The sequence below is a fragment of the Pipra filicauda genome, unplaced genomic scaffold, assembly GCF_003945595.2.
Source record: "Pipra filicauda isolate LSUMZ 115617 unplaced genomic scaffold, ASM394559v2 scaffold529_size498821_pilon, whole genome shotgun sequence".
Classification (NCBI taxonomy): domain Eukaryota; kingdom Metazoa; phylum Chordata; class Aves; order Passeriformes; family Pipridae; genus Pipra; species Pipra filicauda.
Genome location: NW_024104675.1, coordinates 10411 through 31117, shown reverse-complemented (window position 1 = coordinate 31117; position 20707 = coordinate 10411). Strand labels below are relative to the sequence as shown.

The following is a 20707-nucleotide window of genomic DNA, read 5'->3' as shown; positions in this document are numbered from 1 at the left end:
CCCAGATGCTCTCATGATGGCCACAATTTTCAGAAATGCACCATGGAGCCTGTGGATATGTGGCAGATGTTTGACCAAGCCTGACTTGCCCCTGGAATTTGTCTCTGCCTTGAAACTAGGCAAATATGTTCCCTCTTTCATTGCTTCCTTCTCTGTTGGTTCCCAGAACCTTTTCCAAAGCCAAGGAGGCAAGACTGTTCCTAGTGAGACCGACAACAGGAATCCTCCACTATAGCTTTGTGTAATGCCGGGCAAGTGGGATTTGTCCTATCTGAATGCACGCACACAAATCCATCTCTGAATGCTGCAGACTTCCACACATACTTCGAGGGGCAAAGGCATTGCAGTGAAATATCTCAATCTGCTTCACACTGGTTTGTGTGTTTGCCTTAAATTCACGCAGCCAGTCAAGTCAGCTTATAAATATTCCACAGGCTTCTGTGTGGGTATCACTCCACCTTTGCTTTAAGGAAATTAATGCCCTGTGATCTGCCCATGCACTGTCAAGCTTTGGTTTTTTTCCTGCTTTCTTTCTTTTAAATACAACAGAAATCTGTGTTTTGAGTATTTTTTATTTTTCTAAAAGTCATTGACTGAAAGAAAGCCTAAAGTTTGTTCTCAAGTTGCTTAAAACAACAGGAGCAACATGTTTGAAATGCTCTGCAGCAGTGTAGTCATCCATGCAGGTTTGATCCCCAGGCTGCTATTTTTCTCCGATGAGTCCAAACTCACTCAGTTATCATGTTGGTGTCTGCCAACACCTGATATGATAGATAAAAAACTCAAGAGATGCAGTGCTATGGAGATCCACTGATGGAAGTGGCCAAAATGCCTCCAGCTACCTAGCACAAGAAACATGAAAGCTTGGCAAACCATGGATCTGGAATTGCCTATAGAAGGTGACTTTTGAGACCAACCACAGGGTGATTTCTTACTCTATGAGCCATGTGGGACACACCTCATACTTTTCTTAGCTATATGAAGGTTTTGGTAAAACCAAGCATTGAAAATGTGGCCAAGCTTGACACATAATGAGCAATTAGGAATGTAAATGTTTTAAATATTGCTGCACAGTCTGGGGTGGAATGCTTGGCTATAAAAAAAAATTTAAAAAAAGGCAATCTCTTCTCATCTTTAAAGCACCTGTAACAATCTGTGACTGCTCCATTAGCAGTCCTGCTTCCCTTCCCTGGAAAGGACAGAAGGAATTGGCTGGCAGATAAGGAACGGAATAAGTACACAGATAAGAGCCATTTTCAGAACACGGAATTCCACAGCGAAATTGAGGTTATCCAGGGAAAAATTCAGGAAACTGCTTTAACCAAGAGCCTTCACTCCTTCTTCCCAGAGCAGAAAAGGTGTCCTTTCTACTGAAGCCTGTGCTTCAGTAGAAAGCAGAGCACTATTACAGGTCCAAAACAGAGCAAAATGAAACACTGTCTGAGCTGAACATTAATTTTGCCTTCCCAGATTCCTGACATAAGGCAAATTGTGTGCTCTGTGTAAAATCTGTGAACACAAGCAGAAAGATCACAAATACAGTGGGAATAAAAAAAGCAGAAGCATTCTACTTAGGAATGTATGCTAAAGTGTATAAAATTCTGATTACTACTAATGCTAACATCCTCAGCCCCAGGACTTGCTCTCCAAGCAGTATGAGGCAAAGCAAATCAGCTCTTCTGAAGTTGTCCGTTTGTCCTTCATTTTACATCTTCCTCACATTGCCACATCAACAACAAAGCACAGAGCCCAGGGCCAAGGCCATGCTGCACCCACCCTGCTAGCATTAGATTAACTAAAACACTTAGCAATGATTGTGAGTTTGTGTCCTGCTTTCAGCTGGGATAGAGTTATTTTTCCTCCCCAGGAGCTGGTTTAGTGCTGCATTTTGGATTTAGGATTAGGATGATATTGGTAACACCCTGATGTGTTAATTTTTGCTGAGCAGTGCTTAGTGTCTAAGTCAATGACTTTTCAGCTTCTCATGCTGCCCAGCCAGCCGGGAGGCTCAGGATGCACAAGAATTTGGCAGGGGACATAACCAGGACAACTGGCCCAAGGGATATTCCATACCATATGGTGTCATGCTGAAAAACAAAACTAGAGGGAGTTGGCTGCTGGGTTGCCAGTCCACTGCTCAGGTACTCCTTGGGCATTGGGCAGTAGATGAGGAGCATTGTTCATCACTTGATTTAGATACTCTTTTATCATTATTTTCCTCTTCCTTTTCTGCCCTCTTAAACTATCTGTATCTGAATCTACAAGTTTTACTTTTTTTCTGATTCTTTCCCCCATCCCACTGGGAAGGAAGTGAGAGAACAGCTGTGTGGTATTTACCTGCCTGCTGGGCTAACCCACATCAGTTCGGAAGAGGAACACAACCTTACAGCCCTGTGTTTCTGGGGCAAATAACCCAAGTAAAAGCTTTCCATTCTTCAGTTTTTCTGGAAGAATTGCAAGCTTGCTAAAAAAGGGAGAGAAAGCAAAACACTACAGGCTCCCTACCTAAGCCCCAACTTGTTTTGTTTAACAACTGAAAGACAAAAAAACCTTTGAACTCCAGTTCCCATCCTCCACACTTCCCCCAAGATCTCCCAAAGAGTGCACAAAGTGCAATGATTAAATTTCTCAGCTTGGAGGTGAACATTTTCAAAAAGAACTTGGACACCATCTCCAGAGCTTGTCATGGTACGTTTTTGTCTCCTCCAGGTTGCAACTAAGCTGGGCTCAGTGCGGCTGAAGAGGGCCTGGCCACGCACTTCTAACAGGTGAAATGACAGAAAGTCCCAGCCACATGAAGCAAGAGAAGGGAAAGGTGGTCTCTGTGTGGTGGAGGCTAGCTCTGTTTGAGATGTTTCGCATCAACAGGAGACCCAGCTGTCTCCACTCACTACAGTTTCTTTCAAAAAAATGTCTCTGCATGTGGAGGCAAAAAGAAAACCAGGTTTAAGGGCTTCCTCTTTTTTTTTTTTTTTTTGGAGACCTGTGGGAGCCATACCAGGACGAGACAGAAGATGGTGTTCGAACATCATCATCATGGCTAAGCTTCATGAATGAAGATTTGAGAAGGACTCTACCCACGCTTGCTGCAAACGCACTGATGGTTGCAAAAGGCACAGTGGAAAGTTTCCTTAGGCGGTGTCGGCAAGACACGGTTCTTTCTGTGTTGTCTTTTCTCCTCAAGAATGATTCTGCGTGTGTTCTCAAAAGAAGCAGCAGTGTTATGAATAGTGTGTCTCCATGTCTCCCAACTGGAGGCCAGAGTAGACCAATGATGATGATTAATATGGCCAAAGCTGAGATATTGTTTCAGAGAGTCCTTGTATCTCCTCTTCTCTTGCTCTGAAAATCTAGTCTGAGTCCTAAAACTGAACATGGATGAAGACTCCTCCCAGACAAAAAGTCCCTGGACAGAAAGCTCTTGCTGCCCATGGATTGCTGAGGCTGTTCCACCAACTGCACCTGAAACCCAATGCCCTGAAACCCACCCTGGGAGAGGATGGACAGGAGCCTTCTCCCACTGACCATCAGTTTCTGGTTTCTCTCCCCAGAGTGCCAGCAGCTCATCATATGGTGTTTATCCATGCAGCCCTCAGACAGGCCATCGTTGGAAGACCTTTTCAAGAATTCTTGGCTGCAGGACCTTCACCAGCCCCAGGAGACAGCAGAGATCCATCCCCCTGTACAGTAGGATCCGGGATCCTGGCAAGGAACAGCTCCATGTGTCTCATGGCATTAAGAAGCAAAGAAAACCACTGTTTCTCTATGACTAGCATAGAGTAGGGATCATAGCTGGTGAGATGCTTCCACCAGTGCTGGGGGAAGTTGCGGAGGAAGTGGCTGAGCACTTTCCACTATATTTGATGTGGCAGTGTGGTGAAGTTCCCACAAACTGGAAAAGGGGAAACCTCACTCTCTATTTTGCACATTCATATCAGTAAAAGAAACCTCCAAGCTCTTCCTCCAGTCCGAGCTGCATCTTCCCTACACCCCCATACTCCCCCACCTGTTCACGTGCACTGCTCCCCTCTCCTGCGCTGCCTCCTGGCACAGGGCTCATCCCTCGGCACCTTCCTTGAGCAATGATTCATCTCCAGATACATCCAGGGGCTTCCTCCAGCTGCTGCAAGATGCTCTCACCATCACTGCTCGACAGCCTCCCTGAAATCTGCCGCTCCCCTCCCGAAGCTCCCTACAAAAAGGGTTCCCAGGTAACCACCCAGCGGGCCCCGCCCATCATCCTCACTGGCCACAGCTGGGGCTGTCTCACCCCTTGTCATCCTCACTGGCCACAGCTGGGGCTGCCCCGCATGGGAGGGGAGGGTGGGTGGAGCCACAGGCGAGGGGGATGGAGACGAGCTAGAGGGGGCGGAGCCAGGCGCCTCTTTTTCGGGGACGATTTCAGTGCTCCGTATTCATCATCAGGTGGCAGCAGTGGTTTAAATCCCAGCCAGGATCTCAGACGTGCTGTGTTACACCGAGAGACAGAAAAAAACCCTCCGAATACAGTTTCTATTTCCTTCATATCGAGCATATTTTCTCATATTTTCACGCCCTTTCTTGGTTTTTTAATATATGAAACTTATATTTGTATTTTCCAACCCTATATATCTATGTTCAGAGTTTCTTCTACTCTTAAGATCCTGTATATAATGCAGTTGTTACAAGGTTCTATTTTGAAATCAATTTATATATAAAGTTGTGGGGTGAAGTCACAGCCCCACAAATGAAGTTGCAGAGTGTCAGGCCATTTCCCATGAGAGCAGTGGAGCTATTAGATAGTTCCCATGGACACAGCCTTGAGCTGTGTGGCTGAGTGCAGGTGCCGCATTCCTGGATGTTGTTGTAAGAATATGTTTGTGTTGTGTATGGGAAAGTAGAGGTGGGAGAACTGAATAAAAAAAGCTGCCTGCTGCGTTGAGTGGGCAGACATCTCTCTGGCTCTTCATCCTAGTGTGTCTCTTCATCCTAGTGTGTGTGTCACGACTTTCTTCCCCCACAGGACCAAGGCCTTTCGACAGATACCCAGCGACATAAAGTAGTATTATTTTTCAATATATAGAAAAATGAGAAATGTTAGTCTTTAGTATTTTTTGCGCCCTGCCCACCCCCTAATGAATTTTCAGGCATTTTTGGAAGGACCCTGCAAAAACCCCCTCGCTCCCCACCAGTCTCACCTGTATGAGGACGGTGCCTTGTCTCCACTCAGGCTCCACCCAACCACACTCCCCCTCGTTTACTGCGCTCCAGTCAGTGCCAGATGTCTCAGCCCTACCGTAGGACACTGCTGCAGGGAGATCAGCCCATGCAGCTTTAGGACACGGCTGTACCGGGATCAGAATTTGTGCTCACAGACCCACCTCAAACCGAATCCACAGCACCCACACTTTGGCCTCTGTGCGCCTCAGTCTGTAGGGAATAACCTCTGCAAAGGGGCCTTGGGAATGAGCACCGGACACAGGACACAGTTACAGAGTGCTGAATGCAGCGAAAACTTGAATATTCTCTGAAAGATCTGAATACTACACAGAAAAAAAGAGGATTTTCTTTTAAAATGTAATTTTATTTTATATTTTCTAGAGAGTTCCTAGCAAAACTTTCCCATTACTGAAGGGAAAAAATACAGGTCAGGCAAGCTTATCCAGCAGTAGTGAAACACGCCCTTCACAGTGCGATTGCACCTGTCCTTGGAACTCCGCTATGGTCCTGGCACTTCATCTTTGCACTGACAAAGAAAACTGCACTGTTGAAAGAGTGCTGAGATAAAGAAGGATACATTAAGGGGACAAGAGGGACACACAAATAAAATAAATAAAGAGCATTTGTAAAACTTTCTATATACAAAATAACTTTTCTTTTGGAGGGTGACTTTCAATTTTTTTTTTAATTGACAGCCTGTACAAAGATAAACCTTTCACCAGAAATCATTTGAAAATGCTGTTTTTACAAGCAATAATGGGAAACTAATCAAACCATCAGCCTTCTGCAAACTGCCGAGCCTCTCCTCAGAGTCGAGGGTGCCAAGCTTTGGGGCCAGCCATGCTGCGGAGCACAGCCACTGGTGGCCCCAGGGCTGCTCAGCACGGCAGGACTGACACTCTGCTCCTTTTGAGTTCAGCGTCCTCAGACAAGGGAAAAACCAGTCACCACCTCATCAACTAGACCTGAGTGCCACGTCCAGTCATTTCTTGAACACCTCCAAGGATGGTGACTCCACCACTGCCCAGGCAGCCCCTTCCAATGCCTGACCAGCCTTTCCATGAAGAAATTCTTCCTGATGTACAGCGTGAACCTGCTCTGGTGCAGCTTGAGGCTATGACTTCTCCTGTTGCTTGTTACCTGGGAGAAGAGGTTGATCCCCACCTGGAAACAACCTCCTTTCAGGTAGAAAACCTGCAGATTATTTCCAACTATGTTCTAGAATACTTGTTAGGAACAAGTTGCTCAGATGCTTCACCGAGTGTGACACTTTCTATACCCCTGGCCTGCTGAGTTGCCATAGCAGGAAAAGTTGTCTGTGACAGAAAAGTCTATGCTTTTGAGAAATCACAGATATGAATTCAGCAGTCATGGTTTGTGCTCTAAGACGGAGGGCACTGAGCTCCAGAAAGCTGAATTACAAAGAATAAGTCAACGACACAGAACATGAGGTGACTGGCATGTTGTACCAAGGAGATGAACGTCTAAACTGGATTACCTATGACTTTTACGATATCACATTTATTTTGCCTCATGGCTGCACAACTCAATAACTGAGCTACCCAAGAAGTTTGCAGACCACCTGTAAAACAAAAAAAAACAAGAGATGGGTGTAGCCACAGCTGATGGTTAGAAGGTTGCCTACCACCTGTAAAAAAAAAAATAAAAAAAATTAGACAGCACATGCCTTGGTCCACCGATGATACAAGACCTAGAAGAAACATGTAATTTGGTCCAGGAAGTGGAATGATCACCTTGCTCATCTCCCCTCTGGTGCAGATAGCTAACGCCACCCCAGGCTCATCATCTTCATGCTCAGAAACAAAAAGCCAAACTATAAGGCACTCAATGGACCCAAAATTGGTGACAGAGACACATCGTCTCTGTGATGCCGAGTGATGATCCACCTTCTTGCTCTGCTGCTCTGGCTTCCTCCAATTCTGCTGGACACCCTGTCCACTGGCCTCTGAACAAAAAGAAGGACTCATCATCTCACCCAGATGCTCAGTGAAAGCTTAACCTTTTCAAAGTTCTCATGGCCATTCAGGAAATCTAGATGTCAACTACAGCCTGCATTAAGACAGATAAAACAACCACCAAAATTCATGGCGCTGCTAGACAGTTCCCATCACATCCACAGTGTCAAGCCACGCTGAGGGATGCTCAAGAGCTGTGCCCAAACCTCCCAATCGATTCTCTGTTTTGGAGGAGACCACAATAGAGGGACATGTGCCACCTCTTCCAGCTCACCAAGGGAGATCAACCTCCCCTGTATCTGCAAGAGCAGGATGCTCGTGTGCCACCTGCGATCTCCCAATGACATTATTTCCCCCATGCCGTGAAGCTGGGTACCTACCCCAAGACACCCTTGGCAGGAAGAAGAGCTGGCCCTGGACAATGTCCTCATCGTTGTTGAAAGGAAGGTCCCTGCAGACCATCTCATAGACCAGACTGTTGCTGAATAGCCACAGTGGCAGTGGAAGAGGATCCACTCCAGTGGGCTGTATTCCGCTGTTCCTACAGGACAGAGGAGGAGCTCATCAGGTGGATGCTGCCCACTCCCAGACTCCTGCCCAAGCATCCCTGAGGGTGCGGGGGCTGCACCAGTGGCACTCAGTGTGACTTGCCACCTTCTTGCCAGCACCCAACTCGTTTACAAACTTTGGGTTGTAAAAGAAAGCCCCCGCTGCTGGAAGAGGGTGTCGGGGGCCCTGGGAAGGCCCAACTGCCACACGCAAGGAAAAGACCCATGGCTGCATACGGAAAACCTTGCTTTTATCCCCCTACACCCTAGCCTGGCCTTGGCCAAGAAAAAAATCATAGGCCAAGGCAGAAAAGGGGACTAGAGCAGCCCAAGCCCTTCTGCATGCACAAAGGAACACAGGCAGTGCATTGGGATTTGCAACCCCCACTCCGCTACCTCCGTGGGTTTTTGGTTTTGCTACACTGGCTCCTCACCACCAGCCCCAGGCCCCAGGGGGTAGTGGAGGCTGTCAGCAGAGCTGGGAGCTGAAGTGCTTTCAGGCTCGCGGAGTCCAGAGTATCCACTCTGGTGCTGCCACACAGTAAAACGAGCCAGGGCGCAATCCTCTCAGCTAGATGTACCCTGAAGCACTTTCAGGCTGGCAAAGTCCAGAGTGTCCACTACAGGTCCCTCCCAGTAAAGCAGGCCAGGGCAAAACCAGTTGCTGGATTTGCCCTTCTCTTTGCAGCCTTTCAAATCTACACTACACCCTGGGGCTAGGCACTTTCCTTCTCTCATAGATGGACTCTCCTCTTCCACTCTCGCACATCTGTCTTGGGAACCATAAAGAATCCAGCAGCTGAGCCCATGCAAAATATCCTAACCTGCAGGAGAATCCTATAAACTTTAGATAAGGGGCAGAGTTTGTAAGCTTAAGACTATTAACCAATCGGCATCCAACATTCAAGGCTGTGAAACAACTCATTAGAAGCGAGAAGATACAACAGTAATTTATAGACTAGGATGAAAAGATGAGTGCTTAAAAGACCATGAAAAGGACTGTAAGTGCAAAAAAAGGACGCTGGATGGCACTAAAGACCGTGTAATAATTACAGCTTTTCTCTCCACAAATTTCCCTGGGAGAACTGGAGCTGAAAAATTTTCGCTTTACAAGAACACAACGGGTTTTGACCTGGCTGGTTTTACTGTGCGGGAGCTGCAGTGGACACTCCAGACTCTGCCAGCCGGAAAGTGCTTCAGGTTACACGGAGCTGAGAAAAACGTGCAGCACAGTGTTGGGTGTGTGCAGTTTAAAGGCTGATGCCTTGCACTTCCCTTCTCAGCTCTCCCAACTATCTTGTTCTGTGTATCTTGCAGTGTTCTTGTAAAGTGAAAATTTTTCAGCTCCAGTTCTCCCAGGGAAATTTGCGGAGAGAAAAGCTGTTAGGATTCTGTTCCAAACAGCACCCCTACATATGTTGCCAGAAAAAGCCCCAGATCACAAAATTACAGAATCAATTAGGCTGGAAAAGACCTCTAAGATCACAGAGTCCGACTTTTGACCAAACACCACAATATCAACTAGACCATAGCACTAAGTGCTATATCCAGTTGTTTCTTAAACAACTCCAGGGATGGTGACTCCACCACATCCCTGGGCTGTCCATCCCAATGTTTAATCACCCTTTTTGTGAAGAAATTCTTCCTTATGTCCAACCTAAACCTCCCCTAGCACAGCTTGAGAACTGTTTCTCCTTGTCCTGTCACTCATTGCCTGAGAGAAGAGGCTGAACCCCACTCAGCTACAACCTCCTTTCAGGTAGTTGTAGAGAGTGATAAGATCACCCCTGAGCCTCCTCTTCTTCAGGCTAAACAACCCCAGCTCCCTCAGCTGCACCTCAAAATCACTGATGAGGTGGGGATCCCTGCAGCTTCTAAAGTGATCTTCGTAATACCACTCAGAACAGAAGAATGCAGGACAAACCCCAATGTAAAACCACCAATAATCATGGATAGTAAGAAACATCGCTGAGCATGTAGTTGCTCAAGGCACAAAGTCACCTTCCTCAAAACCAAGACCTGTTAAGTGATGACAGAAGACACACTAAGATAGCAACATTCCCTGGAAAAAGGCATCCCCAAGCTAAAAAGGATCCCAAAAACCCCATGTAAACTTCTCCACCTGCTAATCTGCTGGTTCCAGAAGAAAAAACGTGGAAGTTAACACATGGAGAGCATCACGGGAAGCAGGAAACCACAGCAATAAAATCTGGGCATGCAACACTCTGAAAAAGCCAGGGTGAAGCACTGCTCCAGAATAGCTCTGTAAAGTGCCCCAACATACACCAGTCACTGTAGAAGTCAAGAGAAAAGCCATAGGGTGAAACACCTCAAAAAGAGGTGGAAGCTTTTGAAAAAAACAAAGAAATAAAACAAACAGGTCTGAAGGACTACTCCAGGGCCACGTGGTGATGCACTCCAAAAAACACCAGGTGAGGAAGAAAACAAAAGAATCAGTGAGCAATGTGCTAAAGAAAGGCAGTGAAGGACTTCACTGTGAGGCTGTGATGAACGATTCCAATAAAAGTTGGGCAGTAAGGCGAAGGAAACCAACCTAATACGAGATTTCAAAAAGAGCTGGGCCTTGTGGCAACAGGCTCCTGCAGGGGCAGTGCAGCACAACACAGTGTAAAACTCTTCAGGGGTGGCACAGTGAAAGACTTTTGTGGGGCAGCTTCTCAGGGTGGACAAGGTGAAGGTGGCTCCAGAGGGTCCATGAGGTAAGAACCTGGCTGCTGAGGTGGTCAGGAGCAACAACATGGTGGTCCAGCAGGTCTGGCCCATGGCTTCCAGACTGGCTCACCTGTCTCCTGGCCCTGAGGGCAGCAGCTTCCCCACCCAACACATCCCCAACATGGTGGGAGCAGGAGAGCTCAGGGCTGTAGGGAGGGGCTGAGGCCACACATAGCTCAGTGCAGGAATGGCGAGGCCCAGGCACCACTTGATTTGGTTTCCCTTGGCAGCTTTTTCCCCAAGAGGAACCTCATCACAACAACAAGGGCGTGTGAGCCTGAGTCAAAAAAAACAGCATGGGTATTGTAGAGAACACCACATCCACAAAGTCCTTCTGAAAAGTCCATAAAAACAGCTGCAGTGTATTTGGATGCCTATTTGCAGCCACAGAAGAATGATTCCCCTGATGAACTTTAGGACTGTGTCCGGCTCCAGTCAGCTGTCCCAAAACATACTAAAACTTTTTAGCTTACTTTCTAGGAGGTTCAGGGAAGTGGTGAACACACCGAAGGCAAGATATTCCAACAATGTCTTTAGAAATCAGAGAGACACAGTTACACATCTTTCCTACTGTATGTTACAAGTTTATTTGTGCAAAAATACAGTCAGTCATCAAGACTTCAGCTTTGCTGAGAACTGAACACAATTCCAGTGATATACAGGCATGGAAAGAGGTACTGTTGTAATTGGAACAAATACACCATAACTGTTGTTGAGTCAGCCAAGTGGTTCAATACACTTTGAGATACTGTTCTCAAGTGATTTAGACAACCTGTATTTAATTACGGTACCTCAAGAGAACCAACAAAGGTTGGGAGCAGAATAATGAAGTTTACAACTGCACTAACTCAAAGGAACATTAAAAAATGGTTTAGGCTTTCCTAATGCCAGTATTTCTTTCAAGCATAGGGAGATGAAGTTTTACCAACCTTTAAAATTGTATTTCAGAGTAACTGTAAAACAAATAGATGAAGAAAAGAAAGAAAAAACAACCAAAACTTTCAGAGCTCCATCCTGTGGGTCCACCACTTCATAAAAAAAGCACCACACCACCCCCAAAATAATACATATGGACAAAAAGGCATTGCTGAATCCCTCGGCCCCACTAAAATCTTCCTGTAGCTTCTACATCACTGAGAAAAAGTTTTCAAAAAATTCCTCTCCTCTGTGCAACCATGTTTTAACAGAACCACATTGGAAACTCGTAGCATTGTTCCAAGCAGCTATTTTTTGGTCTTAACAAATCTACCTGCTTCTTGCACAAGTGTTTCAACATCCTCATTGTCCTTTTCTTCTGAACTTGGTTCCCAGTCCGAGTCCTCATCAGTAGCTTCACACTCCTCTTCCTCATCATCTATAAAGCTGTCATTGAGGTCATACTCATTGGCTTCACCATCATTGGCACTGTCTTTCTCCACAGCCCTTTTTCCTGTAGGGACAAAAATGTCCTGAATATTATGAGTATTCCTGAATCATACGTGCAGAACTCAAGAGCCCTCCCAGAGCCCACCAAGTTAAGTCTCTCTCCTCGAGAGGAGAAGGAATCACCTAAACACATCTTCTGATTTACTTCCATGGTTACTTTGATTCTAGATCAAAGACGACTTCTTCATCCATCTATATATACTTAGGGCTATTTTATACTTTCAGTCTTTGCAATCTGACATGGCTTTTAATTCCTACTCACTTCTTTCCTGAGCTTCAGGTGAGAGAAGGATGTCTTCTATATCACTTGCCTCCTACGTTCTCCATTTGGATCCATGCTGGATAGTCTGGGCTTCCTTTCTGAATATGGGTTAAGGAAACAACAAGTGCTGAACACTTTCCTGAGCTGGGGGCAGCCTACCTGTGTCCCAGTTCAGTCTGTTATATCTCACTGCTTTCCAGTCTGCTTCCCATCCACCTACTTCACAACTTACATTCTATCATCAAATTGCCTTCTGCCTTCACAGCTTTTCACAATAGTCTTTATTGGCAGGAATCATACTTGGAAACCTCTCCTTAGAAGAAATGGATGCCATTCACAGCATGCTCCAAAACTTTCTTATAGTTTGTCTTGCAGCAGTCTTTGCATTGCTTGAACGTGTTGGCACATTTAAATTGATCCCCAGAGGCAGGATAATTCTGCTGTTTGAAGAAGCCTTACCTATCTGACTTGGTAGGTATCCATAGGTAGGATACATACACAGCTGCTGCCATGGCAGCATTGACTTCTTTTATTTATCAGTAGTGAGCACCTTCAAAAAGGTAATTTTCACTGCATTTTGGCAGATATATGTAACCTTTTCTCTGCAAGCCTATGACATCTCCCTTTTTCTTACATGCCCACAATTCCCAACTAGCCATGGCCTCTTAATATTCCAATCATGTCTTATTCTGCCACTAAGTCACACCTCTGAGTTTATGCCTCTAATTTTTGCATTCTTATCTAGAAATAACTTCTCAATGATATAGGGACAGATAACTTATCTGTTGAGCAGTTATCATCAGCTTTCAAATGAAACTATAAACATGTATTTTTTTCTCAGCTACAGACCCCAGTCCAAATCCTCACGTTTATATTAACCACAAGCACTTTCCAGCAAACTCTTAAAGCTTTGGGTCAGAGTTTCAGGCACTCCAGCTCTGTGTGGCGAACAACCACCACCACTGGCACCTTGTGCAGTCAGACCACAGCCTCTCTCAATTACACTTTTTTATTACTGGGAATGCTACTGTTCCAGAATTATCTTCCTTTTTATGCTTGCTAGTTTATTGTTTAACAGACTTCAGTGGAAATTAATCATGGCCATGTCAGCCCATACCAGCAGAATTTCTTGTAAGATTCATCACAGACTATGGTTCTGCAGAATGAGTTATGGCTTGAAGGGGAGGGGCCAAAACAAAGATGCTGAATGCAATAAGAACAAAATCCCACTACTCAGACTAAGCTTATGAGAATAATAAGCCCAAGAGCTGCTTAGCAAAGAAAAGGTCTTCTTCACTTTCACACCACTGTGGGGACATTTTACAAGAGAAACAGGAATTCTGGCACAATACTTATGACTTCTGTATTTTTCGTATAAATGCAGGACTAGCATACTGTGTTCTCCCTCCCTGTACACCCATGCTTTTGGATTTCAGCAGGGAACAATGCACTTCCTTCCATGTCTTCCCCATCCACCTCTTTCCATTGTAGTTTAATCAGCACCACAGTCTCCAACACTGCTCATTAAGCTCAATTCTGCTTCTTCCCCAGTGCTGTATTTATAAAGATGACCTTTAAACTTTCTCTGAAAGTATCTCCTTCATGTAGGGAGAAAAAGCTTGCTGACCACTCCTCCCAAAGATTCTATTTGGAAGTGAGCTGATCAGCTTGCTAGAAAACCTACAAAGAAGTGTGTAGGAGAATCCTGCATATTCCATGGTCACAGCAGGTCATTCATCTCAGTAGCAACAACACAATGAAGTCATTCAGTTGTGACAATTTAATGACAGCACAACTCTTGACTTTTTTTTCTTCCTCCCTCACAACTACTCCCCCAGTAATTTGCCTCAGACTATTTCTCGGAACATTCTCTGCAGGCAATTCGTAAACCCTCTGGTACCAATTAGACTAAAAATGTTAAAAACCAAACATGTCAAATGTCACGTAGAGCCTCTTCTCTTGGCTGGTGGAGTTTAAATACACATGTAGGGAAATTAACCCCACTGTGCTTAATGGTGCAGTTGTGCCAAACAGCACAAAATAAAGGTTAATGAAGCCCTGACTGTTTGTGTGACCCTGCTTGGTACAGCTGCCTCAGGAGTGAACCTGCTGAGCACTACACTTTTTACAAGCTTTGCCCTCAAGAGAGCTAAGTGAGCCAGTCAACATGATATTTAAAAATTTTTAAAAACCCAGTAAATATGAACAGCACTTTAATGAATTAATTCCCTTCTTTCCCCTGTGCATGGAATATCAAGTCTTCCCCGGTTCAACGAGAGTTGAATTTGATAGATTTAGACTTTTAGATATGTACACAGCCCAGCCTGTTTCATCCCAAAATCTTCACCACTCACTACTCTTACACTGCTGCCAACAGCCCTGACCACTCTGTAACACATTTTTACAAGGGACCTCTGATCAAGATGGGGCTGGTACTTGTATCACAGGATGCACCAAAGCACACAGGTAACAAATACACCTCGGAGTATTCTGGTGCACAGATACAGCCATAGCAAGCATTTCGTGAGAGCCAAAGTGCACACATGTTTGATAAGGAATTGGTATGGGAAAGAAATTTCTCAGCAGGAAGTTTAAAACAACCTCCTGCACCCATCCACAACAGAAATGAAGGACAAACCACTTTGCCTAGAAAACTAACTACAACTATTTCCACTTTTATTTATTTTCTCTAGAAGGCAGATCTCATTTGAGGAATTCTTTAGGAAATGCCCAGCCACACCTTGGTGATCTCAAGGAAGACAAGCCAGTTCCCACTCCCTCTCAACATGCAGCAGTTCCACACCTTCCTGTCTTGCTCAGGCCAGTGAAAGCAAAGACTGCATAGCATCACACTTTCAGTCTGCTCTTTAAAGCCCACTTTTAAATTATTTTAGAAAGAATAAGAAGCTTCACATTTAGAAGCTGAGACACAAAAGAATCCTGGAAGCAGCCCTAAAGAGTATTTAAAACTAGTCTGTGCATCTACAACATATGAACTTCTTTCACTTTAGTCCTAACAAGCCAGTATTTACCCTGAAATATCAATACCTAATTGCAAGTTTAAGAAAAGTTCATGTTCGCGCGCACAGATTATCACTTGAAAGTTATTTCAAGGTCAATGGAATGCACAAGGAATATCTACATGTTTCAGGAGCAATCAATCTTTATGGGGCAACCTTAACTAGCTTTGTATGAAATATTGGATTCCTTTCATCCTACTGTGACCCCTGTGTAAGGAAGAATTGATTTAGCCACATGTGTCTCTTGTTAGAAAACTTGTTTGTTTTCTTGCCTGCTTCCAGGGAAGTACAGACATGATTATCCAGAAAGCCTGGCACAAATTCAATTGAAGCAGTATTACTTGTAAAAAAACAAGAAGGGTTTTACTAAAATAACAATTACTTTCTCCTCAGGTAAGTATTAGCAAGCATCTATAGTACTATTAAATGCCAAAAAAACCACAGCAGACTTGTTGTGCCCCATGATGATATGCCCATTCATAACTTTAGAACACACTCACCATTTCTTGAAGTTTGTTGTCGGGTTCCTCTTTCAGTTCCTAAAGAAAGGGAAGTTTTTAGTCAGGACAGAGTGAACCCTGACATAAGGGTTATGCCATTAAACAAATCCTGCAATGGTTGTGCTGCACTTACAAGTATAAAAGCCACTCTGCTGCCCAAAAACACCTTTTTTGCCTTGAATCATTCCCAAGAGATTATCCAGATGAACTGTTGTCAGTGTTATGACCCCTTGCCATCTGTAGACAAACGTCACCAACAAAGGTTGGGGGTTTTTAAGAAGAAAACTGGAGTATTAAAAAGCATTTATATATTTTACACTATTGTTTCCATAACTGCAGTTCTTTCCTTAGTAATGTCACAATCCTGAGTCTTTACAGTAAAATACATTATCATTACAATTCCATTAATGTTCTGCTCTAAACTACTGTTTACTGCATTGGGATTTCACGTGGAAAAAAACCCTAGATTCAATAATCTAGAAAAAGCACAAAAAATGTGAAGTAAAATGTGAAGTATCTCTTTCAATTATTTAAGAACAGACAAAATGTAAACAGCACATTCCCCTCTGTTTTTCAACAAGTCAAGTTGCTGAAATATAAAAAGACTACAAAGTGTTAGAATAGGAACTCAAATTCAGTTTTAGGCCTCAAGAGAACATACATGCAAAAATTAGTTCTCACAGTAAGAAAATCACTGGTCCCCCCCAAAAAAGAAAATACAGAAAGACGACAGATATGGTCGCAATGTTTGGTTTAGAGCATCAAAAAACTTTAAAATTGTAACTTAGCAAAAGAAAAAAAATCCCAGAAAAAAAATAATCCAAATACAGAGTAAGATGTAAATTTTATTCTAAAAGTAGATTAAAGCATTTTATTACAAGTTTTGGGTATCCATCACTGGGTTTGGGTTTTTTAACTCACACTTTGAGCAGTATTGAACAAGCTGGCTTACCTGGAAGCGCAGTGTGCTTGTATTACAGCTTGTGCTGTGGGTTCTTCCTGCAAAGAAGAAAATAGCAAAAGCTTGATTCATCACCTTGTTCCACACTTAACAAGTCCAGAATTCCCTGGTATTTTATGGATAATTTTCAAGGCATAGCATTTAGATCAGTTGATTATGCTCCCTTCAAGTAGTGGCCAACACAGGAGGACAACAAAAAGAACACGAAAAACCTTCAAATTATATCTGTTGCTTTATCAAAAGAATTATCACTGTTTCATGGATACCTCTTTTCCTCTACGCCCAAAGAATGAAGCAAATATTAAGAAATTACCAACTAATACAACACAGAGGTTGTCTTATCTGGAAGGAGAGACAGTTTGGGGTTTAGATAAAGCATCTGTTGTACTCCTGAAAAGCACATTGGCAATTTCATTACTGATATAAACCTACATTGCTCAGCCTGAGATGAAAAGTTCGTCTCATAGAAGTTTATAAGAGAAACACTTTTTCTGCATTAGCTGAATAGAACCATGGTTTTTTCTTAAAAGCTGCCCTCATTTTGTTACATTTCATGGAGAACATGCTCTTTAGGATCACCACACTTTTCAAGAGAAAAGGTTTCTCTGTAGGAAGAATCTTTATTAACAGCAGCCCTTAGTTTCGACATGGCCCCACAGAAGTCTTATTGCCTCAAAATATATCTTTTTATCCATTGTGGGAATTCCACGGCAGTGAAACTCTGCTAAACAAAAGTGTAAAACCTAGATACAGAAAAACAAATAGAATAAAACAATAATTTGAGGAAAATCAACAGTGCTTAAAAGAAAACAGCAGTCAGCTATAAACTGGTTTTATTTATTTACCTCAACTATGCTTTCTAACAACTCAAATACTGATTAAAATAGTTTTTATACAAAATATCAACAAACACTTTATCAAAATTTAAACTAAAAGTTACATATCAGGAACACCAGGTAACAATAAATTATATATAAACAATACATTTATATAAAATAACAGTTTACTGAATGCTGAAAAGTGCTGACCTTCAAGTCACTGAATAGGTTCCAAGAGTCAAATTTTCATTTACCAGCTGAAATTACAAACAAAGCAGTGATTTTTACTGTGTCACCGTGCAAAATATGCACAGACTCAAGTGTTTTAAAGGTAACAGTCTGACCATGGTACATTTCAGAAGGCTACAGTCAAGATTTCACACCAAGAATTATTCTCATTATTCTACCGTCATTTTGCAACTGCAGGGGAGAACATTCTTAGCCTGTAAACAAGAAGAGCCACTTTGTACAGTGTTTCTAACCTATAACAAGCTGTTCCATATGGACACTCGGGCCGGTTGTCGTTGTTATCCTGAGATATCATCTCCATGTCATGATAGTCGTCATCATTAGGGTGACTGAACTGTTGGAAGTGAATGGGATTCTTCCTGCAAAAGACAAATATACACCAAAACCTGACTGTTCTGTTTCAACACAAGAAGCAAAGACAAGAAAGGTATTACTAAATCAGTGACAGCTCATTTTTCAGTGGTTACGAGAAGAGGAGCTTTTAATGTTTAACCTGATGCAGAACATAAGACCTACTTTCAGGATAACAAAAGAAAAGTTTTGTCTCAGCTGCAACAGAGGCCAGAATAAGAATTTTCCTATTTGCCATCAGCTTTAAGTTTCAAACCTCCAACACATACACAATAGGTTTTATTAGAACAACAAATCACCACGCTGACATAAGATGTAATAACCGCACGTGTAGCTGAGTCACATCAATGTTAGTGATGAGAGCACATGACCAGCATCCACAATTTCCTGCTCTACAGCACTTGAATCCCAGGTGAGCAAGTAGGGAACACAAATATATGCATCACTGAAAGAACATTCCTGCTGCTTCAATGCAATAAAATTCCACACACCACACAAGACAAGGCAGCCATAAACAGCATCACTTATAGAAGAGTGATATATAGTTCTTTCATAGAACTGCTGTAAGTGATGTTAAAAAGAACACAGAAAAAACATGTTATAACTTCAGGAGAAATTCATGTGACAGATCAAAACACACTACAAAAAAATACATCAAAATGAACATATTGGTATCAAAAGCAAATCTACCTTTTCCTCATGATTTCTTTTAGAGACGCTTTTTCTTCCAAGCATAATATTTAAGCGCAAGAAATATGAGTCATTTTAATAATTTTTTTTCCAAAAGACATCCACAATACACTTCAGTGATTACCAAAATTATTCCCAGAGCACATAACCTGTAGTTTGTTTGTGCACTTCTCAAAGATCCAGTATCCCTTAGATCTACTTCCACAGCTGACAGGCTTCTTGTCTTAGTCTTTTCTGTTACTTCTGCAAACTGTAGGGTAAATAAAATAATGCTTCCCTAGAAACCACTGCTAGGTTGCATTTACTGGTCTTTTATTCCACGAGTTCTCATGAAACATTAATTCTTATGCCAAATTCAGACTGGCTGCCTAATTCTTTTCCCATTTAAAAATAAATGGGATGAAACCAAGTCATTTAGAGCCCATTTTCTTTGTTTTCTCGATGAACAGCGCTAGCAAACTAGCAATAATAACAAGAATTCTCAGTCATTTGAAACACAATACATCTTCTCCAAAGGATACAGCAGCAACTAATGTTCTTTGAAATAATTTTAATCTGTATTCCTACAACAAGATACATGTAGCATCGCGGTCTCCAAGGAAAGAAGGCCTTGTAGCTGTCAATTAGCCAATTTATTGTATTTTAGGAGATATTCTTTTCCTTTCAAAAATTTGCTTCAAGACCTACACTAAACAGCCCTTTCTGGAGGAGAGAAAAAAAAAAAGAAGTAAGGGAAGAGCAACAAAAGGGTTGCACAAGACCTCGTTACCAGGCTTCAGGAGACTTTGGGCCAGTGGATGGTGCTCCTCTAATCATACATCTTCTGTGAAGCACCTTGAACATGTCCCACCGCAGAGGCTCAGGACTAGCAGAAACATCATATTTTATCTTACTTTTACCTGGATAATTTGTACTTTTCCTACTTCTCTGTGTAGTGCAACAATACTCAGCAAAATAAATGGAAGCAGAAAAGTGCATAGGTAATATTAAGCAAATATTTTCCCTTCTTGCAAAAAAACCCCTAAGGCTTCTTTCTTAAAAGTTTTGTTTGAGGTTTTTTTACCATTTATTTTTAGGCATAAGATATTTGAGTTACAAGAGCATATTATCACACTGTAAGCTGCACTCCAAAGTTAGGTTTCATAACAAAGCCTCACTGCACAGGGATTTGTATTCGTTTGATCAAATCAAGACCATTAGGCCTTACTTACACAAAAAGCAACCAAATAAAAACCTATTTTAAGAATAAAGTTTTATGACTATTGCCTTCATATAAACATACCGGTACAGTAACTGCAGCTTTGATTTCACAGAAGCTCTAAATTTGTATCCTCACACTTCATGATGCAGGAAACTACAGTGGCAGTTTGAGCCACATTAGAAATCTAAAATCCAATTTTTAGGCTCCCCCCCACCCTTCCCCCAATTTATCCTAACACCGGAGAGAAACTTTCAGAGCAGAGGCTTCTGTAGGGGAAGGGGGAAGTATATACATTTATTTACACAAATAAATACTATACAAACTAAAGGCAACTATATATATATATATATTACATTACTATCAGTCAGTCCTTTCAAGCCCGTCCTTTAACTTTAGTCCAGGAGCAGCCTTTAAGGCTGATATGTAACACAGTCTTTTGCTGTGGGAGTGTTCTGGGCTCCTGAACGCTCCCCCCTCACCAAGTTCAAGTTGTTTGTTGCAGTTTCTCTCCTCACAAAGTCCAAGAAGATAGTTTTGAGTCCTTGCTCTTCTGCTGCTGGTGATTTCTTCCTCTCAGTGTCTCACCTCGGTTTGTAAGCTGCTGCAGTGTAGCTTATCAAGCGTCTGTGTCCTGGAATGTTCATTCCTCCATGTCAGTTCTCGGCTGCCCCCAGTCAGCTTCGGCAGGCAACTCTCGAGCTCTTGGCTCGCCTCCAATTTCACCTGGGATTCCCCTCCCGAGCGCCGGGCCTACTTCCATGGCCCAGTCTTTTG

At 43.0% G+C, this 20707-nt stretch overlaps 1 long non-coding RNA gene across 3 annotated transcripts; it reads right to left on the bottom strand.

Annotated features, from left to right (window-relative positions):
• Positions 1–11019: 11019 nt before the first annotated feature.
• On the bottom strand, positions 11020–19442 carry LOC114002412. Of its 3 annotated transcripts, none has more exons than XR_005565726.1 (5): positions 18857–19442; positions 17925–18050; positions 16616–16662; positions 15664–15702; positions 11020–11885 (listed from the first exon to the last, which is right to left on the bottom strand). It is a non-coding gene; the product is annotated as an uncharacterized LOC114002412 (long non-coding RNA). The 3 variants fall into 3 exon arrangements; XR_003545847.2 differs by having other exon boundaries at positions 18733–19440; XR_003545846.2 differs by lacking the exon at positions 18857–19442 and having other exon boundaries at positions 17925–18698.
• Between the last annotated feature and the right edge of the window lie 1265 nt (positions 19443–20707).